Here is a 15,255-nt window from a genome sequence, read left to right on the forward strand (position 1 = left end):
TCACAGGAAAATCATTATGGCACAGACAACGTAGCACAGACCTCAGCCAAAGTTGCAATATAGAGAACATAAATGACTGTGAAACGAAATAAGCGATGGACTACCCCAGCTAATTGAAATAATATTCGAAAATATTACCCCAATCCACTAAGATAGCCATCGTTACACCCTTAGCTTAGCTCAGTCACTCAGGTGTGTGTTCGTCTTGTCCTAATCTTAGAAATTAACTATGGAAGTTTGGAATGAAAGCAAACAAAACAATATTTTTAACTAATCATGTTTATTGTTCAAAAAGATATATAAAAATATGACTTTGTAAATTGCATTAACAAATATATTCAAATTCTTACCAAAAACTAACAATTCTGGATTATATTTATGGCTTTTGGTCTTCTTCTTCTTCTTATGCAATCCACTAATGGATGTTCGCGATCACGTTTGACCATTTTTCTCTATCCCTTGCAGTATGTATTAGGTCTCCTATGTTTTTTAGTCCTGTCCATTGTTTGAAATTACGGAGCCATGACATTTTCTTCCTGCCCACTCCCCTTCTTCCTTCGATCTTTCTTTCACTTAAGGTTTGCAGAAACTGATATCTTTCATTTCTAATTATGTGTCCCAGGTATGCCGTTTTTCTCTGTTTAATTGTGCACATCAGTTGTCGTTCTGTACCAATTCTTCTCAGGATTTCTTCATTTGTTATTCTTGCGGTCCAGGGAACTTTAAGGATTCGTCGATAGATCCACATCTCAAATGCCTCTAGCTTATTCATTGTGTTTATTTTTAAAGTCCATCCTTCCATGCCATATAGGAGCACCGACCATATATAGCATTTTGTGAATCTTAATCTTAGGTTTAGGTCAAAGTCAGAGTTCATAAAGACGTTTCTGAATTTCATGAATGCACTTCTGGCTCTTTCTATCCGACATTTAATTTCCATATCCGACATCCAGTCTTCACATAGCCAGGTTCCCAGGTACTTAAACTTTCTTACGCGCTCTACATCTTGGTTGTTATATGCTAGTCTTGCATTTTGATGTTGACATAATTGACGGCTGATTATAAGGAACTTTGTCTTTTTTATGTTGATGCTAAGTCCCATGTTCTCGCTATGCTCTGCAATTTTATTAAGAAGGTTTTGGAGGTCTTCTATATTGTCTGCTATTAAGACCGAATCATCCGCATATCGTATATTATTGACCCAGGTACCATTCACTTTGATGCCGCTTTCGCATTCCTCAAGAGCTTCCTGGAAGATACTTTCTGAATATAGATTGAACAGTAGTGGGGAGAGAATGCATCCCTGTCTTACACCTCTGAGAATTTTTTGAGCTTGCGTTGTTTCATTGTCCACCTTGACGACAGCTGTTTGATTCCAGTAAAGAGCCTCTATGCAAACGAATGTCTTTTTGATCTATGTCGAGTTGTTTCAGTATATGTACGAGTTTATGATGTTGTACTCGATCGAAGGCTTTTTCATAATCTATAAAGCACATCATTACATCTTTCCTTTGATCGTAGCAGTTCTGAGCTAGCACTTGGATTGCAACTAGTGCTTCCCTGGTACCCAGGCCTTTTTGAAATCCAAATTGTGAGCAACCAATAACCTTATCGCGTTTTGTGGAGATTCTGTAGTGAAGATCTTTGAGGAATATTTTTAAAGAATGGCTCATCAGACTTTAAGTCGGTGCTCTTGACACTTTGTTGCGTTGTTCTTTTTTGGCAAACGGATAAAGGTAGATACAAGCCATTGGACAGGGAATTTTCCTTTTTTATAGATTTGGTTGAAAAATCTTTGGAGTATCGTAATTCCCTCTTCATCTAACAATCTGAGTAACTCAACAGGAATTTTATCAGGTCCAACTGCTTTCCCGTCTTTCGAGGTATTTACTGCTCTAGTAATTTCTTCAATTGTGATCTCGGGACCAGATAGGTTGTTAATATCTATCACTTTTTCCTGAACGACTTCTATCTCAGGCCTCTCGTCTGCAAAGAGATTTTTGATGCATTTTTCCCATACGAGTTTCCTCTCTCTATCATCTTGTGCCATTTTTCCTTGTTTTTTGGTTTCCTTGGCTTTTGGTAGCTGATGGTAACTTCTTGATGTTGAATAGTACTTCTGTGTACTTCTCTTGACCTGGGCAGATGTTATGGCCCTAGGTCAGTGCAGCTTCTCTCTCGGTGGTGTCATACTTAGATATTTGGTGCTGCTGTCTAGTTGCGATGCATCCATGAAGTCCTTTGCCTTTGTAGTTCCATCACCGGTGATGAGGATGGCTTGAAGCTCCCGAAGGGAGAAAGGTTAATCTTTATCCCAAAAACTGTAATAGTAAAACACATATCAACAATCAAGAAGTTAATAACCAACGTGTGCCAGCCTGCCATTCCTTAATCCAAAGAGTAGCAGATGACAAGAATAAATTAAATGGAATTTAGATGAAGAGAATAGTTAAATTTTGATTACTAAACGTGCATACATGTAAATTAGAAAAAATATTTAATAGATGAGAATGTAAAATATAGAAACTAAACACATCGTTTAACATTTGAAGGTTGGAGAAAAAATCATTATAAAAAATTAAAAGTAGACTATAAAAAACTTAGAACAATAACTCACCCCAAGAGAAGATTTGATTTGGAATAAAAGTGATTTATTTTTACAATTACATGCCTTTTTAATAAATAATAATTCTTCCCTTCCAGTATGTGTCAGTAGGAGTAGGGATGAAGTGACACTGTCATTGAAAACGACATAGGAAGTGGCGGGCATGTTCCGTATTGAAAACAGTTACTTATAGAGTAAGAATGTAACGGGGTACGTTCAGTATGTTTAATCAATGATTTAAATGAAAAGAGATATAGTAAATAGAAGATAATAAAAGAGGATAATAAAAGAGGGTAATAAAAGAGGATAATAAAAGAGGGCGCCAACGAGTTTTTAACGAAAAAACTGGTAAAACAAATAGAAGAAAATTATTGTTAACGAAATATTAAAGAATATAAAGTAGAATAATTATTTAAAAATAAAATATCAAAGATGTGACGTTTGTAACGTTACAACTGTACACTGAAAAGAAAAAAAGAAGGGTATAGCCATATAATCAGAATGGAAGAAAGAAGACTGGTAACGATAGCGCGATACAGATCAATAAATGGCCGAAGGGGTATAGGAAGGTCAAGCAAGAGATGGAGTGACAACCAGGGTATCTGATGAGGAGGCGTCCGAAGATGGAACAGGCGCGATCCTATTAAGAAAGAAGGAAGAAGAAAAAGCATTTTCTACCCCTCATACATTTTATTAGGCCAAGAATTAAGAGCAAACAGTAGCGAACAACAGGTACCAACAAAGGCGTTCCAAGATTGCGGTTCTAATTTTGAATATTTTGTCAAGATATTTGGCACACATATTCGTAATATAATAGAGAATGGCGGTGCAGAGCACAATTTCAGAAATATGTTGGTATATAGAAATTACTCTATAACTAAATAAAATATTAAAAAAGCAGCCTGTGCCGCCATTAATAAAGACAACAAAATTCACTTTCTTCAAATAAACTTTGATTTGTGTCTAGATTTTGTGTCACATTGTTACTAATAAAAATCGATTTTTTTATAACAAAAAATCGAACGTCACTGACTTGGCAACAATTTGCGCCTATGTGTATAAAAATGATTGTTTTAGATAGTATAAACGTCACTGTCAGTGTCGAATTACCGACGCACCGTTGCCTCACTTTTGAAAGTTCGCAGAATTTTCGCAATCTTGGACCGCGTTTGTTGCTACCTGTTGATGGCTACTGTGTGCTCTTAGTGTCAAAAATATTATACCAAAGCTAATCAACATTTATTGTTTATACCCCAGAATCGAGTGGGTATCGAAATTTTACTGGGTCATGGTTTTTTATTATAACACTTAAAAAAAAGCCACTCTTTTCATTCAATTCTGTGAAAAAGGTCCTTACAAGTTTTTTCGTAGGACGCATAGTTTTCGAGATAAACGCGGTTAAACTTTGAAAAAGCAAAAAAATTGCATTTTTTGAACCCGAATAATTTTTTTATTAAAAAATAAAATAACAATTCTGCTTACAGCATTTTTGAAAGTTAAATTAAAATTATACCGATATTGATTATATGCATTGCTAAATATTAATTTTTTATTGTTAATAAAGCTATAAACACATAGTGCTTAAGTAATGTTTTCAATGCATCTCTCATTTAAAATCGAACGTGTCGGTACAAATGCAAGCGCCTGCAAACGGGCAATTTCTACGTAGCATACATTAAAACTTATGCATGGGCACGAGTCAAAAAGCTCAATCAATATTTGTTTACAGCTTTGTTTAACGATAAAAGAATTAATTTATAGCAATTAAAATATTCAAAACCGGTATAATTTGACTTAAACTTTTAAATTATGTGTGCAGAATTGCCATTTTAATTTTAATCAAAAGTTATTCGGGTTCAAAGATTGCAAATTTTCGGTTTTTTGAAAGTTCAACCGCGTTTATCTCGAAAACTGTGTATTCCACGAAAAAACTTGTAAAGGAATTTTCTGTTTAATATTACCCAAAAATACAAAAGGATGTTTTGTTTTGCGAGAAATTGCTTTTTTGTAATTTTGCAAGTTTTTTATTTATAACAATCTTATCGACATCCGTACCAACTGCTACCCAACCAATTCGTATTCTACGGGTCAAAATACATAAAAAAACTTGGGTGAGTCCATCTAAATAAATGAGGCCATTGTACCTCCCTGGCGACAGCACCAATATGCAAAATGCATACTATGCATTTTTTGCATATTTTGTAAATTTTATAATAAAATGCATATTTTTCACAAATTAAACAGTATCTAATTTTTCGTTCCTTTTTTAAGACGCAAACTTTCATTGTACGTTTAAACTAGAAATGGTTTATATAGATATTAAAACTATTGGATAGACCCTAATACTTAATAGCATGTCTTTAAAAAGACAACCACAGGCAATGGTGACAGTAAAATTTTCGTGTTAGTAATTCCATAATAAATCACGAGGAAAAACCAAGAAAAAACCTCAATGTGGCTTATTTCCAAATTAGAATAATAAATCACATAAATGCCACAAAGAAGTAGCTTCAGAACAATATTAAATGTCTAATGTAATGTAATCTAATCAAAATTTCTTATTCTTTGTCTTAGGTTGTTATTTACCCGCCAACATATATTGCAATAATATGTCTTAACCAATTCCTGATGCCTATCTAGCTTTGGAGTGGCAAGTAGAGGAGTACTTATGGTTGTCAAAGTAAAATTTGCGATTATGGTCGGTGCACTCCCACCATAAATCACTTTTAGAGCGAACTAGAGTGTTGACTTATAGCAGGACCAGTATGTTCAACTATAGAACCAGGCCCACCACCTAGACAAAATACTTTCGAAAAGTATAATGCATTGCTTTTTCTACATTTTTTGTTATGTTATTGGAGTCTTCGACTTCGATTAAGGAAAACTTTTTTCAAATAGACATTAAGCAAATTATTATGATTTTTATTTCAACTTAATACCCGTTATAAATTTCTCAGACCAATAATCAATGGAGACCATTCACGGAACAGTTGATAAGTCCAATTTCACAAATTTTGAGAAACTATTCCTTTTGATATTGCCCTTTGAATCAACTGAATTTTCAATTGGGATAAATAGATTTAAAATAGGATTAGGTTAAAAAAGCGTTTGACACTGTCAAATTAAAGGAAATTATAATCAAGAGAGGTACCTCTGGAAATAATTAAGAAGATCGAAAATATCTACCAGAGCAACACAATAAAATAAAAGTAAAAAATGAACTAACTGACCCAATTGAAGCTGGCAGTGGGATAAGACTTCCTGTCTTTTATTGTTCAACGTGATCATGGATGAAATAATAAAAAAATTAAGAATTAAAAAAGGATATCAAATGGGAGAAAAACAACTTAAAAAACTCTGCTATGCAAACGATGCAATACTAATCTCTCAAAGTGAAAATGGTTTACGAGGTGTACTGCACCAATTTAATATAACTGCCAAAAAATTTAACATATTAACTTTTCCAAAAAAGATAAAATGCATGGTTATAACAGCAACTCAAATAAAATATAAATTGGAGGTAGAGGGTCAGATAATAGAACAAGAATTTATGGAGTTTAAATATCAAGGCGTAACTGCTGTGGAAAGCTCGAAACATAAGCGAAAGTGTAAGTGAATAGAGCAAACAGGGCCAGAGGTTGCTGAACGACACAATGTGAAGAAATAAAAATATCGGAAAATAAATGAAAGGTTGAACTTATAAAATAGTCATCGGACTAATAATAGCATACAGGGCCTGACATAGAGATAGACAAGGCAAAAACGGCGGGTTCGTTGGAAAAAATATTCCCATGAGATTTTTTTGCACCATCGCATTCGTGAGACATCCTAGAATTAGGTTCAAGAAGTCGCCCACGCAAAAAGTGGTCCAAATTTTTTTGAAAATTTTTTTTGTTCAAATTTCAAAAACCAATATTTTTGGCCCGTACAATTTTTTTTAGATTTTTTGGACCATTCTGGACAAAAAAGATCTTTTATAGTTTTTCTTTAGAGCTGATCGTTTTAGAGTTATAAGCAATTTAAAATTGAATAAAACGAAAAATGGCGATTTTCAAGGCTTTAAATCGCTTAAAAGTTATTATTATGAATGTCAGAAAGTGACTAAATCAAAGTTTAAAGCCCCTGCTACAATATTCTGAACACATTTTTGTCATTATTTTATTACTAAGCTATTAACGCATCTGTAAATGTGAGTGCGAGTAAGATGCATGATTGGACTGCCGGAATGGCATCTCATTCGCACTCATAATTGACTGCCACCTAGCACGTGCATGGCGCTCATTATTACTACGTAAAAATAACAGCTTAGTAATAAAATAATGACAGAAATTTCTTTAGGATCGTGTATGGGGGGCTTTAAATTTGATTTAGTCACTTTCTGACTTTCATGATAATAACTTTTAACCGAGTTATTAAGCCTTGAAAATCGCCATTTTTCGTTTTATTCAATTTTAAATTGCTTATAACTCCAAAACCGATCAAATTTAGAGAAAAATTATAAGGGATACTTCTAGGGCCGGCAGACTATAGCACATAAGTCAAAAAAACCGATTTTTCTTTTTGTGCATGCACATTTGCACATGTCCATATATTTTTTCTCGACCGACTGACTCAAGCACAAACGTCATACACGTATATTTCACATTGATTTTAAGTAGCGTACTGTTTCAACCTTTCAATTCTTATAAATCTTTAGACGTTATAAAGAACATAAGTTGACTTATGTGAAAAAATACAACTGATATATTCAGCTTTGCTGATTTATAAGCATGCCTTAAGTTGTTAGGTACCTCAAGTATATGACGTTATGGTCTTACTTGTTTAAGAATATACAGATATTTAACTTTAGGTACCTACTTAAAACATGTCTAAGAGAGAAGCAATATTCAAAGGATATTGGCTAATGGGTACATACAAAAAAGGTCTGTTTATGTACATGCCATCATCAATAGAGATTGAAGAAAAAGCTTTTCAAAGACAACGCGAAATAGACCCTGAAAAACAGAAATTTCGTATGAAGACGTATAAATATTTTCTTGTAATAGATGGATTGCGTTAAGCTATTTCTAGGGGGTGGAAATGAAGAAACAGTCTTCAGTAGGTGGTACAAAAATTAATGATATGCGTGGAACAACTGTACCTTAAAAGAAAATATTCGATGACAAAAGGAAGGAAATAAAAATCATATTGTGTCTCTTTCGTCATAAGCAAGTCACTACACCAAAAAGAGTACATCAAAGAAATATTTGCCTTCCCTCCTAAGAATCACCAAAATATATCAACTATTTGTCTATCAAACCTCCTTCAATGAAAACTTACAGCCAAGAATTTAAAAAATTAGGATAATGTTTCAAAAACCCAGAGTTGATATATTCTACACTTTTGATAAGTTTAAAATATATTTTCAACTTTGTCAAGATGAACAAACCAAAACTGAAATAAATTCGCAACATGATAATTATAAAATGACAGCAGATCAAGCTTACGAATCTAAAAAAAAAACGACACACAGATTTATCAAAATGATAGTACCGTACAAGTGTATACCTTCATGTGATTTACAACAGTGTTTACGGACTCCATCATTGACTTCTTAAGTTGCTTTTTTGATATGTATGGTATGAATCTACTCCTGCTCGAAAAGCAAATCAGATTGCATCTTGTCTCTTTAAAGATCTTCACACAAATCTGCTAATAACACAAGATTTACTCTGATACCTCTGGAGGTCAGTATAGAAATTCTCACGTGTGTTTTATGTTTACGTGGGCTGTACATAACTTACATTTAGAGAGAATCGACCATCAATTTATGGTTCCCGGACATAGCCATTTAGAATGTGAAACATGAGATAATAGAAAAGAAGGAAAAAAGACAGAAATCCAAATATATCATCCTCATGACTGGAGTCAACTTATTAGGCCAGCAGTAACAAATTTCATGTTGTGGAAATACTGACTTTTTGGACTTTTGACTTTGGTATTAAGAAATAAAGATATAGATGGAAAGCAGTTTAAATGGTTGGACAAAAGTGGCTCCGCTATGATACGGAATTTGGAATGGTATCCTACAAAGACACCTTATAAATGGAATCAGAATTTCACAAGATACATTTAAGACGGAGAGCATCCTTTATGGGTCGCCCACTAAATCTCAACTGTCATCAATACGCCTAACTTCACGCGCAACTTTGATACATCATTGATTCAATATCTATAATATTCTAAATATATATTTTTCCTTAATATTATGTGTCCGAGTTGCTGTGAATATGATAGGTCGTATCCAACTTGGTACCTATGCTTTTTGGATATACTTTGATATTATCAAAGTTGCGAGTGTTAGGTTAGGTTATCAAAGTTAGGCGTGTTGATGACAGTTGATCTTTTGGGCCGCACCCATCCTTTATACCTTGAAACATTTCAGTTGTATCACTATTGCCTTTACCTATATCAAAAGAAAAAAAATGACTGCGTTTCTCTACTAACATTAATACCAAATTAATATTTTCCATAAATTTGATATAAATTTGTCTAGTAAGAAAAATGTAGCTAATATGGATTGATGGAAGAAAATATTGTATTGTAACAAACTAAAATACCTAGTTTGCTGTTAGACATAAGCCATTTGTGTACTTTTTAACATAAGTCAGGAAAAACAATTTTCCATACTTTTTATAGAGTCATACTTAGCTCCTATGTAATAACTATGTTATACACACTCTCATAAAATGCAATAAATGTTTTTAACAAATATTGAATTATTTTTTTATACAGTTTTATTCGATTTCTGGAAATTTATAATTTTTGACTTATATGCTTTAGTCTACCGACCGATTAGTCTACCGACTATATTTTTTGTCCAAAATTGTCCAAAAACCATAAAAAAATTAGTACCGGCCGAAAATATTTTGAACAAATAAAAATTGTTAAAAAAAAATTTGGACCACTTTTCTCGTGGGCGACTTCTTGAAACTTATTCTGGGATGTCCCACAAATGTGATTATGCAAAAAAATCTCATGGGAATATTTTTTCCAATGAACCCGACGTTTTCGCCTTGTCTAAGAGGACAAAAATATTGCTCGAAACAGCAGAGATAAAAGCCCTTCGAAAAATCAATGGTAAGATACTATGGGACAGAACAAGAAATACAGATATACGAAGAAGATGCAAGGCAAAGAAGATTAATAACTGGGTAAGATACAGACTGTAATGTAGAATGGGATGACCACATAAGCCGAGTGACAGCAAACAGAGTAGCAAGGAATGGGAGAGGCGATTCCCCAATGGGAAGACGATCAGTGGGAAGACCACGAAGACGATTGAACGACAACTTACTGTAGGCACATTAAAAAGCCGAGAGAGTCATGTCTGTACAAAAACCGAGAAATAAAGGAGAAAAAGGAGAAAAAGAAAAACAAATTGTTGGTAAATTTTTAGACTTAAATGGCCTATAGTCAGAAATCTCTGCCAATTTTATTTTTTGGCATGCTAGCATCTATACGACAATCACAATAAAGATGCACTAAAAGAAATAAGCAAACCAGGATACTTTGATTGTTACAAGGAGCACTCCCAAATCATAATTTACAATGTATATATAGTGGATTAACAATAAATCGAACAAAAAATAATATCTAACCAACGAATCTCTAGACATAAATGGGAATATAACTCTGGACAATAATAATATAGGAAATATTGAATCGTAGATATACTTAGTATAAAATACTGTCAAAGCTTAACCTAAAGGCTGATTTAAATAGCAGATGTTCCTTAACATGGGCAACATTTGGTCAATTATATACAGTATTTAAATCAAACTTACCAAATACTTTAAACGTAAAAACGTTCGATCAGTACGCGTTGCCAATTCTGTAGTGGGAGCGCTCAAAATATAATTCTATTTTAATGACGTCACGTTGCTTAGCAACCGTCGATTCTCGCATTGTGAAATTCGTTTTGTAACGTCAACAAAATATTTTGCGTGCTCCCACACCAGACATACGGAACTGAAACTTAAGCTTTTAACAAAAACGCAGTCAACAAACTTCAACAAGAGAGCTATTGATCGCAAGTCTAATGAAGAGATAAGAAGACTATCAAAAGTAACAGATGTTATCCATAAGATTGCCATGTGAAAATGAAACTGGGCAGGACACATCGGAAAAATGGAAGACAACCGTAGGACAAAGCGAATTCTCGAGTGGCGAACAAGGGCAAGCACAAGAAATAGAGGCTGACCTCAAACAAGATGGACAAATTCAAAAACAAAAAATTTTCAAATCGATTTTTCTAGGAAACGGTGAATCATACCGAATTAAAGTGAGAGTACCTTTTGGTAGTAGCTCTCTAGTGTCAAAAATACTTAAAAGTTAAAGACAAAAATGTTATCCGTTAAAATAACCGTTGCTCTACCTAAAACGGACGCTTAGATGGTCGAGATGGTATTCTTTGCGTCAAGATATAAGAAATTTGGCTTGGCGCTGGTGGGATGGCCCTACCGATTTAGTATCATAATAACAAACAACAAACCCTCCAGGAGCGGATTCGCTAAAATTAAGGGGAAAGGAACAAATGCAAAATTTTGACGCCTGTCAAAATTTTCAATGTGTTTTAAATGTAATAATTTTTTTCGAATCCTGAGAAAACTAATATGTAAGTATTTTTGAAAAATTTAAACGCAGAATGAAAAATTACTTTATTACCGAGGGCCGAAAGTCCCTTGGAATGAATTAAAATTTCTTTTGAATGAGATATTTGAAATTAAAAATCACACTAAATTTTCTCTTAGTTTTTCACCCCTGTAACTAATTAAAATAAACATTATAGAAGTTTTCAGGGACTTTCGGCCCTCGGTAATAACGTAAAGGCTTAAAGCCGAAAGTTCGTACCCATCCCCTTAACAAAAAAAAATTCAAGTCTTCAAGTAGATATAATATTTTAATGGGGTTGGAATAATAAATATAAATTTAAATATCATATCATTATATTTATTACGTATTTATATCTATGTAGTTATAGGTATATTATTATGTACAATGAAATAAGAGAAATGAACAAATTAAAGAAATTAAGGAAATTAATGATAATAACAATAAAAGATTAAAAGAGTGGTAGCAAAAATCAGAATTAAAAAGATAACATAATAAAAAATAACATAGAAAATAACATAGAAAATAAAATTTGAAGTTTAGACGGAAAAAAATAAATACAAATTACAACTCTATGTCGTCACTATCGCTGTCATCTTCACTAGAATCGTTATCTAATGTTATAATTATTGGTTTAATATGTGAGGTTAATGTTCTGTAATGATCTTCCGTTTTTATAACATGTGTAACACAATTTTGCCACAGTGTTTGGAAAATTTTTTTTATTTCTTCTAGAACATGTGAAACCGATTCGCTATTAAATTTGGGACGGCAGTTGTTTCGCCGTAAACTTTCCTTAAGTTGGCTCCAGAATAATTCAATGGGGTTGAAGACACAGTAGTAAGGAGGTAATCGCAATACATTATGACCATCACGTTTGGCTAATTCGTCTATAACAAATTGTTTCTCAAACACTTTTGTGTGAAGAATTTCCAACATTTCTTTTTTTGTATATGTTTCTTCAAAGTACAAATCATTGTCATACAAAAAATCAGATATCTGTTTTTTTGTCAAACCTACACCGGGGATTTTTCTAATTTGTTCGCTGTGATACGTTGCGTTATCCATTACAATTACACTCTTTGGAGGCAAATTTGGCAACACCTTCTTTCAAACCACTTCTTAAACAAGCTACTCGTCATATTTTCATGGTAGTCCTGCTTTGAATCTTTAATGTTTTTTGCCGATAGTAAAAAACTTTCCCCTCCAAGCCAGCCATTTTTGGATCCAATATTCAGAATAATTATTCACTGACCTCTATTAATTGGATAATTGGGTGCACAATTAATAGAATCGTCTGTACAACCTTTTTGAGCAGTATCGTGGGTATCGAACCATGTTTCATCTATATAAAATATCGGTCTTCCTTCATCTCTAAATTTAGATATAGCATCCAAGTATTCATTTCTCCATTTAATTAGACGAGGAGAATCCATTATTGATGATCGCTTATTAATTTTCTTTTATCGAAAACCAATGTGATTCAAAAATCTTGATAAAGTTGAAGGCGAATACGTAATGGAATAGTCTTTAACAAGTTGATCGTAGATCATACTAAGCATTGGAACTAGGTTCTTTGAATAGAAATTTTAAATTGCTCTTCTAATTACCTCAGAATCTTTTTCATTTACTGCTTTATGTGTAGAAAAGTCACTCCCTTTTTACGAGGTTGAATTCTATTCGCAATAATTTTCCACACTATTGTATATGGCATCCTTGTCAGTCGAGATGTTGTCCTGATGAGGAATTTACCGTCTTCTGGATTTGGATTATCTTGTTTCACAGTTTGATAATTCAAATATGATATTCAAATATGTTGATAAGAATGTTTCACATTCCTAATAATTTCTTTGGCATCATCGGATAAATGTGCACGTGTTTTACACTTAGCACTAGCTTCACCGACTTCAGACATTTTACTTGAATACTCGCGATCTAACCTTCTATCTAAATGCAAGAAAATAACTGCCTGAATGTGCAAATGTCAAACTTAAATATGTTTGCCCCCCTTTCATAATGTTCCATAATGTATGTTTTCTGGATAAATAAATGATACTTAATTTTACCTAAATACCTATAAGCACGAGAATTATGTGTAAAGCTATATAATAATAATTAGAGATATATCTTATCTTTAACTAATGCTCTTTCTAATGATTCTTTCATTTTTTTATTTAAAGATAGAAAGCTGCATTATCGGAAGTCCATTTTGTTTAAAATGAAAACGATATAAAACACATTATAATCTAACTCCATAAAATTCACGTAATGAGCGCATTGGACATAAAAATTGTTTGTGGTCGTTTGTAATTGATTCCAAGCAAGTTAATTTCAGATGACTAAACGAATTCGTCTACAGTAAACAAAATTTTTAATACATTGTCTATTGTGCATCCCACTTTGACTTTACAGTACAGGTTCTTATGACCAACAGTAATGCCAAATTTCATCAGAAACAGATTTTAAGCAAACATACTTTTTTCTATAGGATAACTATTAATAACTTAGAAATTAATATTATTGACATTTTGTGGCTGTCAGGGGTTCTAAAACATTTTTTTTTTCGAAAAATAGCTTTATGTGAACAAAATAAAAATAATTTTGTATAAAACATTTATATAATAATGTATTTAAGCGCATAAATATGTTAAACCTTAATAAATACGTAGGTACCTACAGAAATAATTAAAATACATTTAAACTATATATTTTAGCTTCTTTCTATAATCCCGTCTTCCTCACTTTCACTGCCACTGTCGTAGGGTGTAAACACATTAAAATGACATTAATTTCATCTTGGAAATCAGTCATTAAGAATAACAATAAACTGGAATTAGGATCCAAATTTTCCAAATAAGCAATGAGTTACTCAATACAATGTTGTCAGTAATAATTTTAAGCTTATTTAATATTCTTTGTTATAATTTAATTTAGGTGAACTGACTATCAACAATAATTATACACTATTTATTCTCAACTGTAGGACCTGGTAGGATAATATAAAACTTTACTTAAACTTGACTGACAGTCTATTTTATATTTTTCTTGACATTACTTCAGAACTGTCAATACATAAATTAACAACTATAGAACAACATCCACTTTTAATGTTGAATATTCTAACATTCTTAACCAAAAAAAGTTATTACGTATATCGATTATAAAATTGCTGATTACTTTTCGAAAATTACTATCACTCACAAAAAAACAATGAAAAATATTGTTTTACTTGACTGTAAACGGGATAGTTTTAATTTAACATTTTTAGGGACCTACGTTTTTAGGACCTTAGTAATGTCCGATTGAAAATTCTTTTGAAGAAAGTCGGCATCGCCGCGCTAAAAATTCGCATAAGGATTGTATTGCCGTATGTTCGTGTACTGTAAAGTCAAGGTGGGACAGACAATAGAAATTTTAATTTTAATAATTTATTTGCATTGATAGGTAACGAGTCAGTTCTGTAAATAATATAAAGTACGGCCCTAGTAGCTGTTCCAAAACTATTGCCACCCGTCGCAAAGACAATTGAGGGATTAGTAACATCAACTATTTATTATGATACTAAATCGGTAGGGACCTCCCACCAACGTCAGCTCAAATTTCTTATATCTTGACGAAATTAAAAACTAGAAATTCACAATTCATGGAACGGATTTATCTATGGAAGATTAATAGGCGTACCAGTTTCCGTTTTTCTACATAAAAGCGTTCTGGAGATAATTTAAAAAGATTAATTACAACACGTTATCTTTAAAGAGCTCTAGCTCGCTTATGATTCATTTTCGGACTAGATAAATTGGGTTAAGTTAAACGATCTTAAAATTATCAGTAGTAAATACGTGACGGCTCTAAAATGATCGATATGTATCCAGAGTGACACTTTGACAGTTTTAATTTAATTTAGAAAATTATGTCAAAGTGTCACGAGGGCAAAACAAATCGATAATTTTTAGGAGCTCGAGAGTAATTCTGTAAGATTATTTCGTGCATAAAACTGT

Source organism: Diabrotica virgifera, chromosome 5, assembly GCF_917563875.1.
Source record: "Diabrotica virgifera virgifera chromosome 5, PGI_DIABVI_V3a".
NCBI classification, from domain to species: Eukaryota; Metazoa; Arthropoda; class Insecta; order Coleoptera; family Chrysomelidae; genus Diabrotica; species Diabrotica virgifera.